Below are 20,884 nucleotides of genomic sequence, written 5' to 3' on the forward strand. Positions count from 1 at the left end.
TCTAATACAACGTGGTGTCCTGCACCCCTGACTAATATTGCCTTTTTTTCTTTCCCTACTAGAGTAATAAAAAATATTCAGGATTATTTATTTCCAGATGGTATTTCAGTAGTATATTCAGACTTAAATGTGTTAATTTTAGTTTTCAAAGGTTGGGATGAGCAGCTATCTTACATCTTTAGCAATTTACATGTCACAGACATAATACAAGAGAATATGTTCTTGAAATGTCTACGCCTGGTGGTCTCAGGATGCCAACTCGCTTCCTGAATTCAGGATGACAACTGGTTGATGGATATGTAGTGTCAAGTCTACTCTTTCCATTCTGTCTACATGGTGAATTCCTTTCTTGGGTCAGATATACAGATGTTTCTTAGTTCTGGTTGTACAAAAAAATCTCTGATTTTGTTGCATCTCTAATCTGTTTCTTGAAACTGTTGATCCCCCTGCCTATCAAGATACACTTTAAATAAAGAAAATGACCACTGAACTCCAACAGGAAAGAGAAAGGTACAAACAACTATAAAAGTACAAATCACTTGCCATATGTCAGTAAACTTTCTTGCTTCTCAAGTTTTTTTTTTTAAATACTTTTACACACCATAAGTATTTGTTCCACTTTCCTTTTTTGTGTGTGTGTTCACCTAACTATAAACAGCTTAACTGTGCATATAAACATTAAAAATCAATTTACTATGTCATAAAACACAAACATCGACAGGTATCTCTTCTGCATTACACAAATCTGTTGTTTAACAAATGTTTCAACAATTGATCACAATGAGCTAGAACTGATGACACACAAATCACACAAATCTATACTGGTTTAAATTTCACTGCATAATGTGACTATCTTGAATTTCTATACCTTCCTTTAACGTTGCATGCTGCTTTAATTATCATAATTATTTTCTGTGATATCAGAATTGATGTCCCTGAACTATGATATTAAAGTTCAACTTTTCCAAAACTAGTAGCAAAAAATCTCAAAATGAAGAGGACGAATTTGTTGAAAACAAAAGTAAGATTATGGGATGAAAACGAGCCTTTTTCATGGTGCATTATCCAATCTCTTTTTAGGGAAAAAAAATGAAAATTAAAAAAAAAAAAAAACTTTAAATGTGAATCAAAGAATTCTTTTGAATTCTGAAATAATGTTCTTTGCAGAATGCTGAATTACTTTCAAAAGCTAAAGTTACTGTGACACTTTATACACAGTCAACTATTATGCTCAGTTACTTAAATTTCAGGGATTTATCCACTGAAATTATCCAATACACAGTGGGAGGAAAAAAAAAATTATCAGATCTCTGCAACATTACATATCTTATTTCATTGTTTCTGTACAACTGGTTGATGCATACTACTACATAAGAAAGTCTCATGTAAATTCAGAAGAAACGTAAAAAAATACCACTTTTAACATTTTTCCCCACCTCGCAATATTGAGCTAGTGACCAGAAGCAATACCTGTGCATATATTTTTAAATACACCTAGCATTAATCTTTGCAAACATAACAGCACCAGGATAAATTAACCACTGCGAACAAAGCAGAAGTCAGCAATCATTCTATAAAATTTGGCCACCCTCAGCGTATCAACTTTCTTTACATTTTCCCTCTAACTACTCTCAGCATTTCTGTGTGATAGGAAAGCCAGGTGGCTAAAGAAGTTGTCCTGTCAGCTTTATCTTTAATCCATGAATTTAGATCTGTGATTATAACAGCAAAGGATGGGTGGCAATGTTTGTCAATGCAGTGTAACAAATACCCTTAACTTTACAGTATCTTCCCATACTTCAAGGCTACAAAGGGATAATAAATAAAGTAATGACCTACGTACCAGTAAAAAGAGAAGGTGTGGCCTATATATTAATAATCATATTTAATTTGTTCATCTACTACTGTATGAAAGAAGCCTGTAGTAGAAAGATATTGCCTCTCTCTACTGCTTTAATGGCACCATAGTTTAGCCTATAGCACTGAAGTCACACACCAGATGTGATACAAAGAGAAGAAGGCAGAAATTATTTTGGCTGGTACTTATTTCCTCTGAAGTTACAGGGGAACTACCCTGCATGTTTAATAAATCAGGCCCTTGGTCTTACCTTACATGCAAAGTGCCTGACAGACAGGCTGATGAAATTCACTGAAATGACAGCTTTCTGAGCATTACTATACCACTGAGAAAAGACATTTACATCCTCTTCCTCTTTCTTAGGACATACTTTTAATTTTACAATTGCATCTAACTGATGTTTCTTCCAGTTATTTAGACTAGTATGATGTGGCTAACTATGGAGCAAGAAACCCACTCCAACAAAAACAGATCTATCAGGGGACACATATCAGTTAGCTAGGGATTTAGGAAATAGAACTTTGATTCCAGTATGTGTATCTTTGCTGTTACTAAAAAGACTGGAAAGACTACATGTGCACGTATAAATTGTATATCCATGTTATTATTAACACGCATTTGGTTTATCCACTCATAAATCTCTGGTTCTTATTCACAGAACAAGTCATTCAGGTTTCACTAGCTTTTACTGAAAAAAAACTTACAAAATACATTTTTGCCATTGTATGTTGTAGATTACACTACTAAGGAAGCTGCCTCTTGCTGGCTTTTTAAAATCTACCTGTTAGCTTACATTTTACTTTTAAACTGGCTTTGGATATTCTGTATGTATCTATGACAATGCCATTCATTCATAATAGCTTTTACTTCTTTTGAGAAAACCAGTGGGTTTTCTCAAATATACATATATATATATATTTCAAAATATATATATAATTTTATTTATTTATTTTTAAGTAGGCTCACAACTGACATTTTCACCAATAAGCTTCACCATGGGTAGTTCATTTCATTCTCAGTCTTCAAGATCACCAAAAGTCATTCTGGTTCTTTGTTAGGCTCTCACTTGTGTGAGTGAGTGCAGATGCTGTCTGTAATGACCAGGTGAACAAAAACCAGTTGAATGCCTTCATCTCATTCTTCAAACCTAGAACATTATGTCCCATTTCATTTTTACAAGCCCTATTTCCAACATTTTCAACACAGGTCCTGGGTACAAAGAAGGTATTTTTCTTGGTGTTTTATCATAGCTCTCTCTAAGCCATCCACAGAACTCATCAGCTGAATTGTCATCAGAGCTGTTGAGCTCTATGATAGTCATATTGATTGGTATCTCCCGAAGGCATATTGTAATCGTTTTATCACTGATAGGGTTATAGGCAGACACACACTTTGACATTCCCCTTAGATATGATAAATGCAATCCTCATTTTCTCAGATCTTGTGCAATTCACCACATATCCATCTATCACCATGGAATGACCCTTTCTATTCCTCTGAAGTTATAAAGCCCAGATATTTATATCTTGCTAATTCATACACATGCCATACATTCCACAGTTGTATTTTTTTTTATTAGTTTGTGATGGTTCAGCTCATTATTTCCTCAAAACGATATCAGCTGATATATTCGTTTTGAATGATTTTGTACAGCATCACTCTGAATACAGCTCAATATTAAAAACAGGCTTCTTCCCCCTGTGTAATCTATCACATTCTTAAATGTCAGACGGTATTTCTGACATGTGCCACATACAGATTATTTAGGTTGTAGCCTGCCACAATCATTCCTAATAGGGGAAAAAAAAAAAAAAAATGTAATCAGCATGTAATCTTTAAATAGTGCTCATAAAACAATTCCAATAGTTCTTTGACTAAATACATGTTGTGCATCTGTAAATATTACATCCAGTAACAGCACTTCATATAGCCAATTTTGTGAGACAACTGACCCAAAGAAACTTAACTCTCTTTAAGAGGAAAAAAAATAATCCATGCTGGTATAGAAAGATTACTTTTCCGTATTAAAATTGCAGTCAGCTTTGCATTAAACTAATATAAATTATTTTTAAATACCAGGCAAGTGCACATGCAATTAGATGCAAGTTTATATAAATTTGAATGGATAATTCAGTGGTATTAAAAAAAAAGAAACGTAAAATAACCTAAGGACACATTTCTCTTTAAGAATTCACAATCTTGCAAGCCTACTGTCAAATGTGCACATTCTTGTTGCAGTTACCAATATTAGCAGTACTGAGGAGTTACATATTTTTGTATGCATTAGCAGGAATGATGCCTTAATGTAGGAGAAAACTAGGCCAAACCAGAAAGTTTTATTATTAAAAAAGAAAAAAACAATGTGACTGTGAATCATCTCATTACTGAAAGATCTGTAATGACTTAAAAAAAAAAAAAAAAAAAGTATTACAATATTTGTAAGTATTACAAGTCTACTACACCTTGGTTCAATGTATTTTTAAATTTGATCCATAATAATTATCCACAAAGACTTAGCTTCTCAATTAACTTCATCAATTACTACTACTTTTTATATATATTTGAGAGCTATAAAATAATTTATAAAGATACAAATATTTATATCTTTAAAGTAATTTATAATTTACCTTCAGTGTTCTTATAGGAGAAAGTACTGTCAAACCAGCAGACAATATTTTAAATATTAAAAAAAAAAAAAAAAAAAATCTGTCAAGATCAACATGTTTAGGTAAGTATTAAGTGGTCACTGCAGATAAAACCAAGGGTGAATGAAACGCTCACTTTTCAAATTTTACTCAGATAAGAGTTAAATGGTGTGGTATTGTAAAAAGAAATATTTGGGTAAATGGAATTTCCATCAAAGCTTAATAACCAAATTCAAGTGAACACATATTGAAGTGTTCTGTACTTTCTGTGGTCCCTATAATGTTTAATTCAATTACCCTAAGTGGAGCGTTACTGCTGATTACTGTCTCTCAAGCTGAATAAGACAGTTTGACTGTTACTATACTTTGAAATTTTACTCTACTAAAAGCATTTAAAAAAATAGATGTATCATAACTTGAAGGGCTACAAAAACTTTTTCCTTTGTTTGATGTTGGGAAAAACTCTCATCAACATTTACTAAGCATCATGCTTAGTGCTTCTTTTGGTAATAATACCCTTAAAATGAAGAAATACTAATCAGTCGCTACAAGAGTACAGCAGTCAGGCTGTAAAAAGCCTCAGCATATAAACTTCAAAGAACAGCCTGCACAAAATCAGTGCCATAACATTGCTCTCTTATGAGAACTTCAAAGAGGTTTGTGTTGAGATTATGGCAAGATTTTTTGGCCTACAGTGTACAAAACTCCCAGCTGCACTATTTTGGAAAAATATAATAAAATCACCACAGAAGTTCACGCATTTCAAATGCTAAGAAAGTGCTCAGCATGAAGATTTTGAAGATACAACTCAAAGCATTTCAGTTTTGTTTTCAGATAAAGTAACCACAAGCCTCCTTTGGAAATAAACTTTCCACATAATCCAAGTCGTTCTATCTAGTACCAGAGTTTTTTTGTTTTTTTGTTTGTTTTTTGTTTGTCTGTTTTTTAAATCACAAGCCTTTTAATTATTAAATGTGGCTTACATTTGCATCTCTGGAAGCATTTGAACCCCTGTTCCTCCAGCATTTTACTTCGCTCTGTTAGTGGGGTGTGAATGGCTGCCCAGGATGCGGATAAGCAGGGAGCGGGGGCAGAACTCTCTCCACATTTCATTCAGATAATAGAAATCTGCGAGCTGCTCAGATGAGCTGGGTGAGCTAAAGCAACTTGTTCCGCTTGTCAGCCTCCAAGAGCCTACAGCAGCGAGATACAATTGTGATGACACCACGATCGCAGAACTGGGTCAAACATACGGTCACTTTAAAACAGAATGTCAAATGTTCTTTCTACTTGAGAAATTTGATTCAGTGACACTGAAAGCTGTTAGAAACCATTAGCTTTATATCTAGGTCCAAAATGAAACTGTTACTTTGACAGTTTTTGAAGAAGCCTCTTGTGAGCCCTACGTTGCCATTAAAGTTTGTAGGAATCACAAACTGTCAAATAACGTCACTATTGCCCTTAGGGACTGAGTACTTTATGGCCAGAACACTTTCCTGTGTTGGACCAGGACATTTGTGTCTTTGGAGTAATACTTTCATTATGACTTAGTGGATTAAATGGATTAAAATCCTCACTGAATTTTAAAGAAGATTATGCAGAGATAAAAAAAAAAAAAAAAAAGAAGTAAAATATAAAGGTATCTTAACCCGTGCCTAAACCTACTATTTTGTTCAAGTGATCTCACACAGAACAACAGATTTTTGTTTTGTTTTATTTAGTTCAGTGGAATAGAAGATTTACTAATTAAACAATAGTAGACATTTAAAGAGAACTGACAAGCAGTACTTAATCTATTAAAATTGTTACCATAAATATTTTAACTTAAATTTGCATTATGTTGTGATGATGAAATATTTATTCCCTGCAATATTAACTGCATGCACAGTTCAAAATACGGAGATCATGCCACCTGGTACACACTTGGAAAAGTAAATGTTAAGATGAAGATAGTTCTGGATATTATCTTCCATGTGATCATCAGAATCTCTAAGAATTCACATACAAACTGTTTTCTTTAACTGAAACACCTACATACTGTGACCTTTGTCCAAAACCACTAAACTGTAGAAGGGAACAGCAGGAGTCTGAGACAACAGAAGTAATTTCCTTCCTGATATTTCACAAATTTGTGTTGGCAGCCTAAGTCAAGCTCAAGTGATGGATACTGGTCAAGCTCAAATTCCCAGCCTAGTAAGTCTACAGCTGAATGCTTAAATATACTATATTCAAACATATTTATATATATTTTGGATTATGATGAATATACTTTTGGTTTGTTTACATTACATAATTGCCCTTCAGCATAAAAAATTTTCAGGAAAAATATTTTCAAGAAAAACTTTTCATAACGCTATTCAGTTAAGATGATGCATATTTCTGTGTAGTTAAAAACTTACATAATTCTTAAAAATAATTGTTGTTTACTTGCTTTGATTTTTAAATATGTCTTTGATCTCATTCATTAATATTCATTAGTCTTCTGATGTTGGACTAATGAGAATCTTATGCATTTATGAGAAGCTATTTCAACAAAGCTATCAGATAGATTTTCTTCTGATTTACATTTTTCATCAATGCTGACAATACTTAATTCTTCATATTCTCCAGCCTTTTCTTCAAGCTTCCTGAAGTCATGGTCTACATGCTTCAAAACAAAGTGGAGCTCATGAAATGTGTAACTGTTACAGTCAATTATAAGCATGGAATCCTAAACGGATAACAGCATAAACACATAACACATATGGACAGAATGAATAATGCTTATACTCAGCATCTAATTTACTTCCATGTTTTACATGTATTATTTATGTTTATGATAGAACATCTCTGAAGAAAAAAAGAAAAAAAGAAAAAAAAGAAAGAAAAGAAAAACATTGCCATGACTTTTCAGCTTAAAGAATTTGTGTGAAAGTGGGCACAAAATCAGAAGAGTACTGTTGCCAGACCACAATACCAGCCACTGATATTGAGCATCATGGCTGCACACACAATAACATGCACAAACAGTAACTTGTATTCTTTGCAGTTAAAAACAAAAAAAAAAAAGTTTACAGACTGAGGCAGTAAGTCACAACACACCAAATAGTTCCAGGTTAAACATCCACTGCTCATTAAACGTACTTCTATGCTGCAAGAGTTTGCCAGTTTCCCAATCAAACGCTGATTTACACTAGAAGTAACTTCAGCAAAGCAGTCCTATCCTACTACATCTAATATGTATGCAAAGATAATTAACATATGCAATAACTTCCAAAGAAATATTACTACTTCAGAAGTAAGCATCTATGAAGTCAGCTCCACTGACTCTTATTTCTCTGAGGAACTGAAAAGCTCTTTTGCTGAAATCTCATTGTGGTTAAAGCATAGAAATTACCTGGCATAAACCTCAGTGCTAATCAAGCAATGCTACACATTCCCATTTGCTTCACTGGCATCTGGATTTATCTTCTAGTAAGACCAGTTGATTACTGTGTCTGTCACTATTCTTACATGCTGGGTTCACTGCTATTTCCAACTTAAATCTTAAAGATCAATTACTACATATTAAACTTTTTTTAAAAAATTAGATAAAGCAACACCAATTTGAAACTATATACTAGAAATTTTCATATGCAGAGAAAGCAGTTGCTCTAGTGTCAGTATCAAATTTCAAAAAAAAAAAAAAAAAAAAAAGTCAAAGGACTAAGTAACCATAATTACAGGACTTGTAGTATGTCTCACAGGATGCTCAGAGACCGATAGCATTAGAATCCACCACCAAGCCCAAATATTTCAATAGAGTTGTTTTATGTATATCCAAGTTTGAAATTTTTTCAGTAATAATGTTTGATTATCTACAAAGCTATACATGTTAGTATGAATTGAGTTCTACATTACAATAGAACTCTGAAAAAGATAACGAAGTATTCAATTTTAGAGGCTCGAAGAGTTATTCACGGTATTTCTATAAACAAGATGCTGTGGATTAGCATCCATTTCTAATTCTATGTACAACATCAGGCCTTATATATCATCCTCATCTAAGGTATTATTAATCTCCTTCCGAAGAAAAATATTTTTTCACTCTACCTTTTCTCAATTTCTATTCCATTTCTTTCACCTGAATTAGCACAAGACTCAGTTGAGACTCATACTCAGTCCTTAATTCTGATACATAAACTTACTGATCAGAGATGCACTATTACAGCATGCATCATATGGAGATTTTATCCTAGCTAAGCAAGTCTTTAAAAATAAGTCACACATCAGAATTAATGCGACATAAAAAGTGCTAATGTCACAATATGAGAACAGAAGTGGTTTTCTGATACCTAGGAGAATGAGTAACAGGACAGAACTTCATTCAAATAGAAGTTGTCCTCAGTAGTCAAATATATAAAATAGCTTTTTGTGGTTTATGTGTAAACTTGTATTCTAAGTTGTACTTCAAATATCTGAGAAGTTTCCAGGTTGTTTTTGTTTGATTTATAAGTTTTCTTAAATCATACTGACAGTTATGCAGCACTGGGAAGATATAAACACTAGAGCTTTTTAATAGACTAGGACTCAAACAACAAAATCAGGGAAAAGCTGACAGAAATCTCTCTCATTGAAGACACTTAGGTTAAAAAAAGAAAAAAGAAAAAGAAAAAAAAAAAAAAAAAAGAGAGACAGTGCCTGCTACTAGCAGTAATGAATCAGTGAGGGAAAGCTTACAAATTAGACTAGTAAAAAGCAGGCAAGAAATTTGAGAACCTCCAAACAGGAGCAGCATTTGGCAAAGCTCCCACAGGCAAAAGCACTGCCAGGCTAGGCCTCTCCTTCTGTGTCTCTAAAAGCACATGTACGTAGCAGTCTGCCATCTGAAATTAGTCAGCCCGGTACAGAAGCCAAAGCAGCACCTGGCCAATTACCCAAACCACCAAAGCATCTTTACTTATTCATAACTTAAATATATCTATATATCTGTGCAACCATCAATCTGTTGCTACTAATACCCAAGCTTGGTTACATCCATATGAGCTGTAAGCTGAGCAACTGCAGATTAAACACATGCTAAACTGATCTTTGGGGAGGTAAATTAGCCCTCTACTGTTTACTACTTGAAGACCTGCAGCTTCCGAGATGACATTTCTGTTCCTTTACCCATAAAAAGCGACTCAGAACAGTTTCCTAAACATTCATATAATTGGAAAATATGTCCATCCTTACCACAAAACATGCACTAGAACACAGCATTCACTTAAGTTTTGCTATTATGTTCATTCTATAAGCAAGTTCTGCCTTATTTTATCTCCCAAAGTCAGAAAAGAAAATGTCAGAATAATTTTCACAGAGAAAAAATTGATTTGATTAAACAGCTCAAGAGTTTCAAAGTAAATGTAAAGTTTGACAAAGGTACTCATGTTTGGGTGCAAAATCATTATTACCATTTCATAAAACTTTGTCTTTTTATGCGTTATTGTTAAGGAAGTCACCAAAAATATTTCTACATTCTACATTTCTACCGTTCTACAGTCAAAAAAACATCATAGGAGAATTTACATTATAGAGGACAAAATTTAGGCACCTTACAAATACATTTTCTTTCTCCTCTGACTATCTAGAAATACATATTTAATAGAGGCCCACTTCCTTACTGATTTTTATTGGTTCTGTGACTGAAAACTACAATTAGTTATGCATTGCTGACTCATACATGAATCCGTCTGTCATTATATTATTCAACAAGACCGTTTATAAGCAGGACATACAAAGTCTAAGGAACTGCACCATCACCCTGTTTTATTGAACCATTTGCAGCAAGAGGCAGTTAAATACTGTATATCCTATAAATATGTTACTCCAGCAAGGAAAATGCTAATCTGTCACATGAAGTAAGCCAAGAAACCAAAACCAAATAGAAATACAGTTTAATTCATGCAAGCAGTATTTAATTTTTAAGTTTGAATATGATAAAATAAATGCATTACTAATAGTTTTATTTTTAAATGGACCTCATTTACAAATGAGCTTTGCTGGAGATATAAAACTGACAGCAAAAAAAAAAATATGAAACAAAGGAAAACAATTTTCACTAGTTCAAATGAAACTAACAAGGGTTACCAGCATTAAAAAACTTCTTTAAATTCCAAAATGAATCTCTCCTCCTGACCTTTATAGAGCTCAAGATGCATACGTACACAGAATAAACAAAATAATTTGAAAGCAAATTCACCGAGTGCACCTGACCTTTGAAACAGCACAGATAATTTTAGTCAGATTTGCACTATGGTAGTCTCAGTTTTTATGTAGCAACACAGATATGACAAAACTACTTAAGGAAAAAGGACAACATTTTACCAAAATAAAAATATCTTTAAATATTTTTGGAGATTTTTATGAAACTCTGGTTCAGAAAAGGTTCCTCTGCACTTCCCTTAGTGTCCAGCTAAAGACAATTCATCTCTAGAGAGAAAAGCCCATTCTGTCAGTTATGTTGACGAACTGACAAATAATTCACATGTAAAAGAAAAAAAAAAAAAAAAGTTATACAATCACATAAAAAATGGTTTTGAAAGGAGTGACCATTAGTTTTCTCCTTGCTCACCTAGTATACAGTAGGCTATTTAAAGCATCTCTGGCTGATTACCTTCGATTTGCAGAGCTGACGAGCAAAATCAAGACCTGCAGCATAAATAACCTGGCAAGCAGTGCTGACGAGTAAAAAAACTCTGGTTACAAAGACCAGATGTTCTCAAAACTAATCACAAGTTCGCCTTAGCTAGAACTAGTTGACAATACCTTCCTTTTGTGAAGAACAGATGTCACAAGAGTTAAAATGACTAACTTAGTATCACTTGGGAAAAAAAAAAAAAAAAAAACACTGCATTTTATTTAAACCCTAAACCAGTTTACTGCAAGTTAATTGTATTACTTCTGCCTGATGAAAATTAACATGGAAGGCTAAGAAGTTCTGCTTAGATTCAAAATGTTGCTAGCTCCATCAGCTTCATCAAACCACACTGATGGTGACAACAGGGTTCTGCCTCCAACAGAAAACATTTTGTTTTTTGTTTTGTTTTTTAAATATCTATGGGAAAACCAACTGAAGAAGTCCCAGCCTTGATCTGATTAGTTTTTTAGTAGTTAAAATTCTTTCCTCCACTCTCCAATTACAGCTTTCAAGATTTTTCCTAATATACTTAAAAATCAATACAGACAATCACATATATGCTGTTGTTTTCAATAGGAAACAACATTGACAGTAATATCTGTTAAGCTATAACATCTATTTTAAGAAAAAAAAAAAAAGGCATACGGGGAAAAATAATTCAGAAAGTACATCCAAGAAAAACTGCTGATTCACTAACAGTATAGGACACGGATCTCTCCATGTTCTATTTAACTAGTTAAGTCAATATTTGCAAATATCAGTGCTTAGTCATTCTTATAGCAAGCATCAAGCAGTAACAACCTGAGTTGTTGGCTAGCGCATAACCACTGTGAGTAGATTGCTTTTTCAGGTCAATATGCACTTTTCTAGTACATGGACAAACAACTGAAGGCCAAGATCCTACCAGACCACAAAATTTCTGGTAAACACTTTTACAAAACAAATAGGAATTTTGATTGTGCCTCTTCTCTTCCATTTTAAAGATGTGTTATTCTGAACCTTTCAGTACTGAAAACACTGATAGGATCAGAACTGCAAAGGGCGGGGGAGTGTTACACTGTCCCACAACTGAGGAAAGTGTTAAGCCAATGCACAGTAAAGCAAGTCAGCTGTTGATCCTTTACAACCTGACCAGATCCTAGTGTGATGCTAGTATTGAATAAAACCAGTTTTGATGCAGTACCCATATGGTGGTCTCTACAATTATCTACAAAGACATACAGCATTTCAGCTTAGCTCCAAAGTGGACTGCAAGCACTGTAACTGTCATTAAGAGCTAAGAAGCTGCCACCTCTCAACAAAGCAGACCGGTATTAGATTGAATTAGTATCTGGTCCACTTTGGATCAGTCATATAAATGAACCTGCTGAACCTACTGAAGCATTTGTACAGATATGGTTAGAGCTAAAAGGCTGTTTATAAGTTGTTCCTTACCACCCCAGCTGGAACAATGCCTGAGCCAAGCAGAACTTTGTAGTACTGCAGTGCAAATCCAATTCAGACGTTAAGAGGCGCTCATGGTTATCTCATGTCTCCAAGAACAATTTTCTGAGTTGTAAGGCTACCAATTCTTCCACCTAAAGCAAATCCCGCTTCTCTCTCCAGTTCTTGTAAAAGCTCATGCGAGCAAATGTCTATAGGCTGTACAGTAAATTCAAACAATGAACTTTTCAAGATTATCAAGGCTGAAAACAACCCTTTTCTGTATAGTCAACTCGCTCAGGTCACTCTACTGCTGTGATTCACATATCCCCAGAAAAAACAGTAACAGGATAACACGTTGGAAACTGAACCAGCAGCTGAAATGGAGTTACTTGATCTGGAATTCCCTGAGATGGTTATCCTATTTAAAAAAAAAAAAAAAAAAGAAAGAAAAAAGAAAAAAAAAAAAAAGAAAGCTTATGAAAGCTTATATTACTAACTCCTAATATTTGTAATGGCTGAATCTTATCAGATGGACACTGTCCTAAAAACAAACAAATAACAATAAAAGAAAGACAGTGCTTAAACTGTCAGTTAGTAGGCAGTTCAGACACTGGCTTTTTATTCACTTCTCTAGATCCTTGTATCAAGACTCAAACACTAGCTCAGTATTTCTGTGGCTACATAGTAAGAAATCAATCTTACAAATACAGATGTAGTTCACTACCACTATCAAGCTGTTTTTCTCACCCTTGACTTCAAACATTTCCACAGTGGTTTCTGCATGGACTCACCCCACAGCTTTGAAACCACCAGTCACTTCAGTTGCCTACATGGCTATTCCCTTCTAGATGTTATTAAGATAAATAATACACATTTGGTCTGGCAATTGTTAAGCATGCATTTGTTTTTGACCTCTGCTGTTTACAGGAAAAGGAGACAATGTCATCTGGTCACCATTAGAACCAAAGTATCCAAGTTTCCATCATATGCTTTAAAATATAGTATAGTACAAAAATATTTCTGAATTAGCAGTTCTCCAATAGATGTTCTCTTACAACATTGGAAAATTATTGGCAGTTGCATCATACAGTCTCAATATATACAACTGAAAACTAGTTAAAATATGGGTCTCATAATAAACAGAAAACGTTCAAGGATTAATACAGGGTGCTTTTATCTTTTCTAATACTGTCTTCACATTCATATTTTCAATGTACTGACAACAAATGCTTATATACATGCTAAGTGCATCTCAAAAACAAACATTACACTAGAAAAATACAGGAAAAAACAGCTGCCAAATTCACAGAATAAAACCTCTTTCTACTTTAATATTTTATTTTCCAATTTTAAAACACCTGTCTACATCTTTTGGCATACAAGTACTTTAAAAATATTTGTTTTCCTAAGAAAGCTCTTTCCCTTTATTTGACTATTCACATAAAAATATCTATACTAAAACACACTACTTAGTCTAATGTTAAGAGTACAGTGACTTGTATCTTGACTTCAGAAGAGAAAACACAGGAAGATTATTTGTAGTGTGCTGCATGAACATTCAACCACATTTAAATGTTTCCTATTTAAATCCAGCATCTGGTATCCTCTTATACAACAACTGAAAAGACTAATCTTGACTTTTGTTATATAGGTACAAACCAGTAAATACTTCCGATCATACAACTAACAGTTTAATTGCAACAATGTGATTGCCAAAAAAAACCTCCTTTCCAAATTCAGTACTTAGCAAGATAACTTACAACACATTTATATTTGTTATATAAATACTAGTTAATATTTCATATATAATACAGTTAATATTTATTATATTTGATAGGCTTTGATATTAGTTTTATTATATACAGTTTTTATATTATATATAATTTGATACTAGTTTTATTATATACAGTTTTTAATAACCAAATGGCTACTCTTACACAAATCTTTAATGGTAACTGAACCAAAAATATTAGTCAAAGATCAGCATGCAACAGCACTCAAAAAAAGCAATTAGTTCACAAAATAACATCACTGTAGTTTCAGGATAAATTAAGTAGCTCTTCTATGAAAGCTCGCATAGCAACAGAGGCTGAAGTCCATGGTCATAACATTTTCTAGTGAAATAATGTGTAGGCTATTAGCTCTTCATCGATTTGACATGTGCTCATCTGTATTTTGATTTCTCCATAAACACATGCACCTAATCATGCTTCACATTTTCCTCAGCAAAGCACCCACCTAAACAAAAATGATGGAAGAGATTTATAAACCTTACTTAGAGGCAAACTCCCTTCTGTCCTCTCCCCCTCCCCCCATTTCCTTCCAAAATTGAATGTTGTAAAGTCAAACTTGACCTGAAAACTTCTCTGTAATGAATAAAATTCTGCTATTCTGAAACAGTACTCATCAGAACCATATATTTCTTAAATATTTAATAACAAAACATACACTAAAAAGAGACTGAAAGCCTGAAATCATTAGATATCCTAGTACAAGAAATAAAAAGGAGACATACATTTCTCTGCAAGTGTAATTTCAAAGTCCTTTCACATCAGGATCTAAAGACTGTCAGCTCAGTTGCTCTGCTACTGTATATTAAATAAGCACGTAATGAAGCTACTGGTTTTGATTCATTGAGATGCCAAAGATCATGGGTAAAGTATATAAAATTAATGAATGTTTTTCAAAGTGGAATACCAAGAAGGTGGTAAGGATCAGGTACAGCATCAAAAAGAACAAAATACTGACAAAAAGAAACCACAGAAAATCCAGCACTACTTCATTTTAGTGACCATTCAGAACAATAATAAAGTATGAATGCCATTTCAAACTCATTTGCACATCCAAACAGACGATGAAATACTTTACATACCATCAGTTCAGGGAATCACTATACTGTTATTAACAGAACACTGATTTCCAGTCTTAAAACCTGAATGCAAATTTGAGCCTTGTATATTACCTACAGCCTTCTAACATGCCTTCATTATCTCTTAGTTTTCAACTAAGACTTGCACACAAATCCACCAGAACAGTTTAGAAGGTGCTTAATTTTCAGTATTTGCATAATTCCACTGAAGTGAACAGGACAAATAATATGCATACTTAGTGGCAAATGTCAGCACTATGCCAACTTTAAGCCTTACTCTTCAACATTTCAGAAACAAATTTGAAAACTAATTAAATGACATATGTAAACTATTCTAACAAGTCAGTGTGCAATGACTTCCTAACAACAGGATACATTCTGAGGCTAATATTTATCAGATTTTTAGAAACTTAAAACCTTGCCAAATTTGAGCAAATGCTAATGCTAATATATAATATATATATATATATATATATATATCTTCAGAAGAATTCACTTAAATGCATTTGACTATTGATGCACTAAGCCTCAGTATTATTTTGATGAAGTAACAGCATTACAGTGCCAATACAGAAAATCTGTACTTTGGTGTATCTATAAACAAGAAGCTCATAAATATAGTTCCTGAGTTAGCGGCATTAAACTGCAAGTCTGATGAGCTATACTGGGATTATTAGGTAGTGCTCTGAAAATTGATGGGAGAAAAACGCATGTTCTGATTAAAATCAAAAGGTTTATTTATACCTTGCAATTAGAACATTTTCTTTAATTTTGCCCACAAGGTTATAAACAGTTCTTTCACCTAGTTGTTGGTGTTGTTTTTTTTTTTTTTAATAACTTTTCAAGCTTACTACTTGAATAACCATACCACTTCTAAAAAACAGAACACCTTTAGAAGCATTACATTATTTTGAAATTTCCTATGATGCTTTTGCAAGTTTGAAAATGAAGGTTCATTTTTGAAGTTGCTGGAATGAAATGTGGAATCACCCAAACTTCTCTACCATCCAAGGATACTCTTGCTTCTCAGAGCATAAATGAATAACACTACTCATCCAATAAGAAAAACAGTGTACAGCATACCTGTTTTTTAACATAGGAAAACCAGACAGTAGTTGTAAGATCTGGGAAGAAGTAGGATAGGAAAAGTCCAGTATCAGCAGCTGGCTTTATGAAGGTGTTAACTGTTTTGTCTGTTCGTCATGAAAGCTTGCTTTTTTGAACTCTATTTGGTCATGACACCACTCTAAATGTAAGAAAGAATATAGGAAGGAAAAAAAATTACTGCAGTAAATAAGAGTCCGGTTAACAAAGCATTTTTTTAGAAATGTCAGTAGCATCCTGCCCATAATTATAAAAATGTTATTATCACAAGATGAGCCTCTAGAATGGCAGTTTTTCTGTATTTGAATAATTACTATGCTGATCAAGCTCCTCTTCAGCACCACCTCAAGTTCATCTTTAACTACACTAAGAATCAAGGATTACTCCTTAACGTTTCATTTGCCGATCAAAGCAAATTCTCTGAGTATAGATAAATTGTGTTAAAAAGTAACTAACAATTTAATGAGTGTCCCACTCCTCGAAATGCAGCACACATCTCCACTTGTGGTGGAGTAGCATAATAGTAATAAACAATCAGAGTAGGTAAAACTGAATGTCTGTTTTACCAGAACCGTCTGCATGATCCCACCTATATACCACATTCTTTCTGAAGGTAACCTCAGACCTCCTGGTTTGATAAACCTCCCTGAAGGTTTACATTTTATTGAGCATGGATTTGGGGTCCTTTTATAACAATGGATTAATTTTCATAATTCAAGCACTTGTACAAGAGCCTTCTTTTTAGCAGAAACTCTCCAAACTGTTTGTTGTAGGCCTACAGTCAACATCCTCTGTTGTCAAGAAATTTAAGATGAATGCACCCCACCCCCCCCAATTAATGACTTCTGCAAAAACTCTTTCAGCAGCTGAGTCATTAATTTATTGGCTTCCGAGACAGCAAGCAAACTGCTATTACTCACCAGCAGGACCACACCTGGAAAGTCATAAACAGGACTAGATCCAACATACAGAGACAACCAGTAAAAAGTATGGGAATCAAGTTCAGCTAATGTAACTTTCATTTTTACTACTAAAACTTCTAAATGTTGAACGAACATTCAGAACTGAAACACATTAAATTCTGATAATAAGTATTTATGAAGGATGTTCAGCATTACACTGGAGTTTTAGCGACAAGCATATTTCCCTCCTGTAACCTGTACCACCCAAAGAAACTCTGTAAGCTTTTTAACACCAAATAAATCAAACCCAGATTTGGTTTGGCCCTTTGGTGGGTTGTGGTTTTGTTGTTGTTGTTGTTTTAAAGAAATCTCATTAAATATTAATTTTAATGTTGCACACAGAAAAAACAGGCATTATAAAATACAACGATGCACAAAGAACACACTGCACCAAACAAATTCAACGCTTATTTGATAAATTACTGATGTAATGGAAAAAGGCAAGAATGAACATAATTTGTTAAGACCTTCTTTAAAGCATCTGTCTTCTGCTAGAGCTTATGGAAATAACAAAGCAACAAAAATATTCAACCCTGCAATAATAACTGAAATGTAAGTGATTATTAAAAAAAAAAAAAAGAGAGAGAAAATATGGATAATACAGGGCAATGCAAGTTCCACACAAAACTAATTAATCATAATGCACAAAGTAAAAACACTGCACCAAATTCTTTGCGAATAATAAGCTTGCATTTCAGAATAATTGTAATACTGGAGTCTGATCTGTAAAAGTCAACAACAGTTTTGTTTCAGACTTAAGAGATCAATATTTGGGCCGGTGACTAATAAACATTACTGACTTGTTTAAAGCTGTTTATATACACACATTCTATACACCAATCAGATGACAAAGTTGAAAAGTGGCATTGTTTTGTACTTTATAAGAAAGTCAAAATTACAAACATTATATGAATTATATGAATAAATGTAATTAACATAAATGAAGCTGCAGTCATACCAGAGAAGAATGACATTTGTAAAACTAAGTAATTCTATTTACTGCACATTCACAAAAGGATTCGCGTCACAGATGACAAAATGAATATGAGAGGATTATACATTGTAACTATGAAATGGCAAATCCTATAAAGTATGTACACAGTTGTAATATGCAAGACAAGAGGATAATCCTAGTCTCACCCTGAAGTTATATGAGTTGACCCAAACCATTGTTTCCTGTATCACTCCTACATCCTCTAGTTTTCCCCAAACATAAAAATATTAACTTGGTTACTAATAAAGTCACAAGAAACTGCGAGCATACAACTCAAAGGCTATCAAACTAAAAATATTTGACTATCATTACAGCCTTAGTTTCACACACTCTTCTCACATATTACTCAAGACTATAATACCAGTTAAAATAGTGTTGTTACAAACCGCGTGTTTTGAAGAGATTTAATTAGAACTTGCATCAGAAGTGCTATACTTGGAAACATAACAGCTCACGTTAAATGAAACTAAAAACATTTTTGCCCAAATGTTACTAAGTGATCTTACAACGCTGGGGGGTGGGGGGAAATACGCAAGCTGAAACACATCTGAAGGTTTCATAGTAAGTAGCAGAATTGACAAGAGAACTAAATTCAGCTTTTAGGAGTACTCCACACCTAGCACTCAAAGGAAAAAAGCAATGCGTGTGCAGAATTTCTTTTCAGCATATAGAATGTAACTTTTAAAGACAGGAACGGTTCTCTGCTGTCATTCAAAGATTTAAGACTACTCAGAATATCTAAAAATCCATTTGAGGGGAAATATGAAAGCAGGTTATGAAATCAAGGTACCTACTATTTTTTGGAGATAACAGACATCCTGCCCTGAGGAAAAAGGTTAAGTATTTCATGCACTTTTTCCATTAGACATTTCTATGACTCAATTTAAAATTAAGTAGCCAAGATCTTAGCACATGTTCTGGAATGTCTTATTTGAATCACCAACATCCAGTATTTGAAAATAAATTACTCTGAAACCTGCCTACAGATGACATATTGCGTGCAATTATTCTTTGAATTCAATTTTGTATTCTCCTCTTGTTAAGAATGTTATCGTTTAAGACTTTTAACTACATTAAATCCCCAAAAAATAATTTAAATCGTTTTTTAAAAGCAACTGCAAATTTCGCCTGAACGTCTCGGAGCTCACACAACAGTGTTTTTTCCTTCCTTTCTCCACCCTGATTTTACCCATTTCTTAAGTGATTTATTAAGAACTTGCAAAATGAATCTGCACCTCGGACACGTGTCTTCCTTACCAGAACGCAACTGCTTTTACTTTAGCCACTTTATTGTCATTTAGGCTACCCGGGTTCTTCTACAGCTCTTTATTAACTGATGTAAAAGGAGCAGATTGATCACCTGGACTAAGTTTAGGAAGCACCTAAAATTATTTGCAGCGCTATCACCCCAAACACAAAGTTAAGTTCAAGGGGCTGGCCAGACTCTGTGATTCTAACACAACCAAGCTGCTGCAATGACGGGTTTTGTTTTGCTGAGGAGCGAAGGTGAATTAGATCTGCTTCAGCCCACTGAATTTGTCAGAAAGCGGACTTCCTCTCCCGGCGGTCGAAAGCAAGCAGGGAAGGAGAGGAGAGGCTGCGGGCTGCCACTGCCGGCACCCAGTGCGGGGCTCTCCCCGCAGTGAGGGGAGATGCCCAGGCTGTGCCCAGCATGTAAAAGCCGTGCCAAGGGCTTCCGAAGGGGCTCCCTGAGCATCCCCCCTGAGGGAAGAGGGAGGGCGGCGGGCAGCGAGGCAGCCGAGCGCTGAGGGGACGGGGACAGGGAGAGGCGAGGGCGGCGGCAGCCACCTCAGGGAGCCCGAGGCCGAAGGGAAAGCTCTGCCCGCACCACCAGCAGCCGCCGCCGCCTCCTCCCGGCTGGAAGCAGCGCAAGGAAGGAGAGGGAAGGAAATGGACACAAAATGGAGACTTACGCTGCCCCTCCTACAACACATGCGCAGGGCCGGCAGTGAGAGGCCGGGGAGGCGGGCTGGGCGCTCAGCGAATGGCGGCCCGCCGGGGGTGAAGGAGGGGGGGCGCAGTGTGCATGCGTGCTCGGGGCGCGCCGGGCTGTAGCGGCGGCTGCCTCAGGAGCCCGCGGGCGTTCCCGCCTTTCCCTCCCCTGAGGAGAAGGGCGGCGGCCGCCACCCTCAGTCTGCCCCGGAGGCAGCCTCTAGCTGCGGACTGGAAAAGCTGTGCCCGAAGGCTGGTGTAGAGAAGTCTTAAAAACTGTGGACACAGCTCTGAGCGCTCCCGTTGCAATCGGGAAAGCAGTGTCATGGTGCGTGTCTTGTGTTTGTAAGGCACCTGTTTTTGGCCCACGCTGGGGACAGATTATATCACGTTGAAACGCTGTCGTCAACTTTCCTCTCACAGCTTCAATTACTGGA

At 35.1% G+C, this 20,884-nt stretch overlaps 1 protein-coding gene across 1 annotated transcript in view; it reads right to left on the reverse strand.

Moving 5' to 3' along the window:
* FHIT (fragile histidine triad diadenosine triphosphatase) overlaps positions 1–20,500 on the reverse strand; it is a 561,152-nt gene extending 540,652 nt beyond the window's left edge. Inside the window, exon 1 of the mRNA XM_035337741.1 lies at positions 20,429–20,500. The gene's annotated coding sequence lies outside the window, so the exon portion shown is untranslated. The remainder of the gene's footprint in view (positions 1–20,428) is intronic.
* Positions 20,501–20,884: the final 384 nt, after the last annotated feature.

The sequence above is a fragment of the Oxyura jamaicensis genome, chromosome 12 (genome assembly GCF_011077185.1).
Source record: "Oxyura jamaicensis isolate SHBP4307 breed ruddy duck chromosome 12, BPBGC_Ojam_1.0, whole genome shotgun sequence".
Taxonomy (NCBI): domain Eukaryota; kingdom Metazoa; phylum Chordata; class Aves; order Anseriformes; family Anatidae; genus Oxyura; species Oxyura jamaicensis.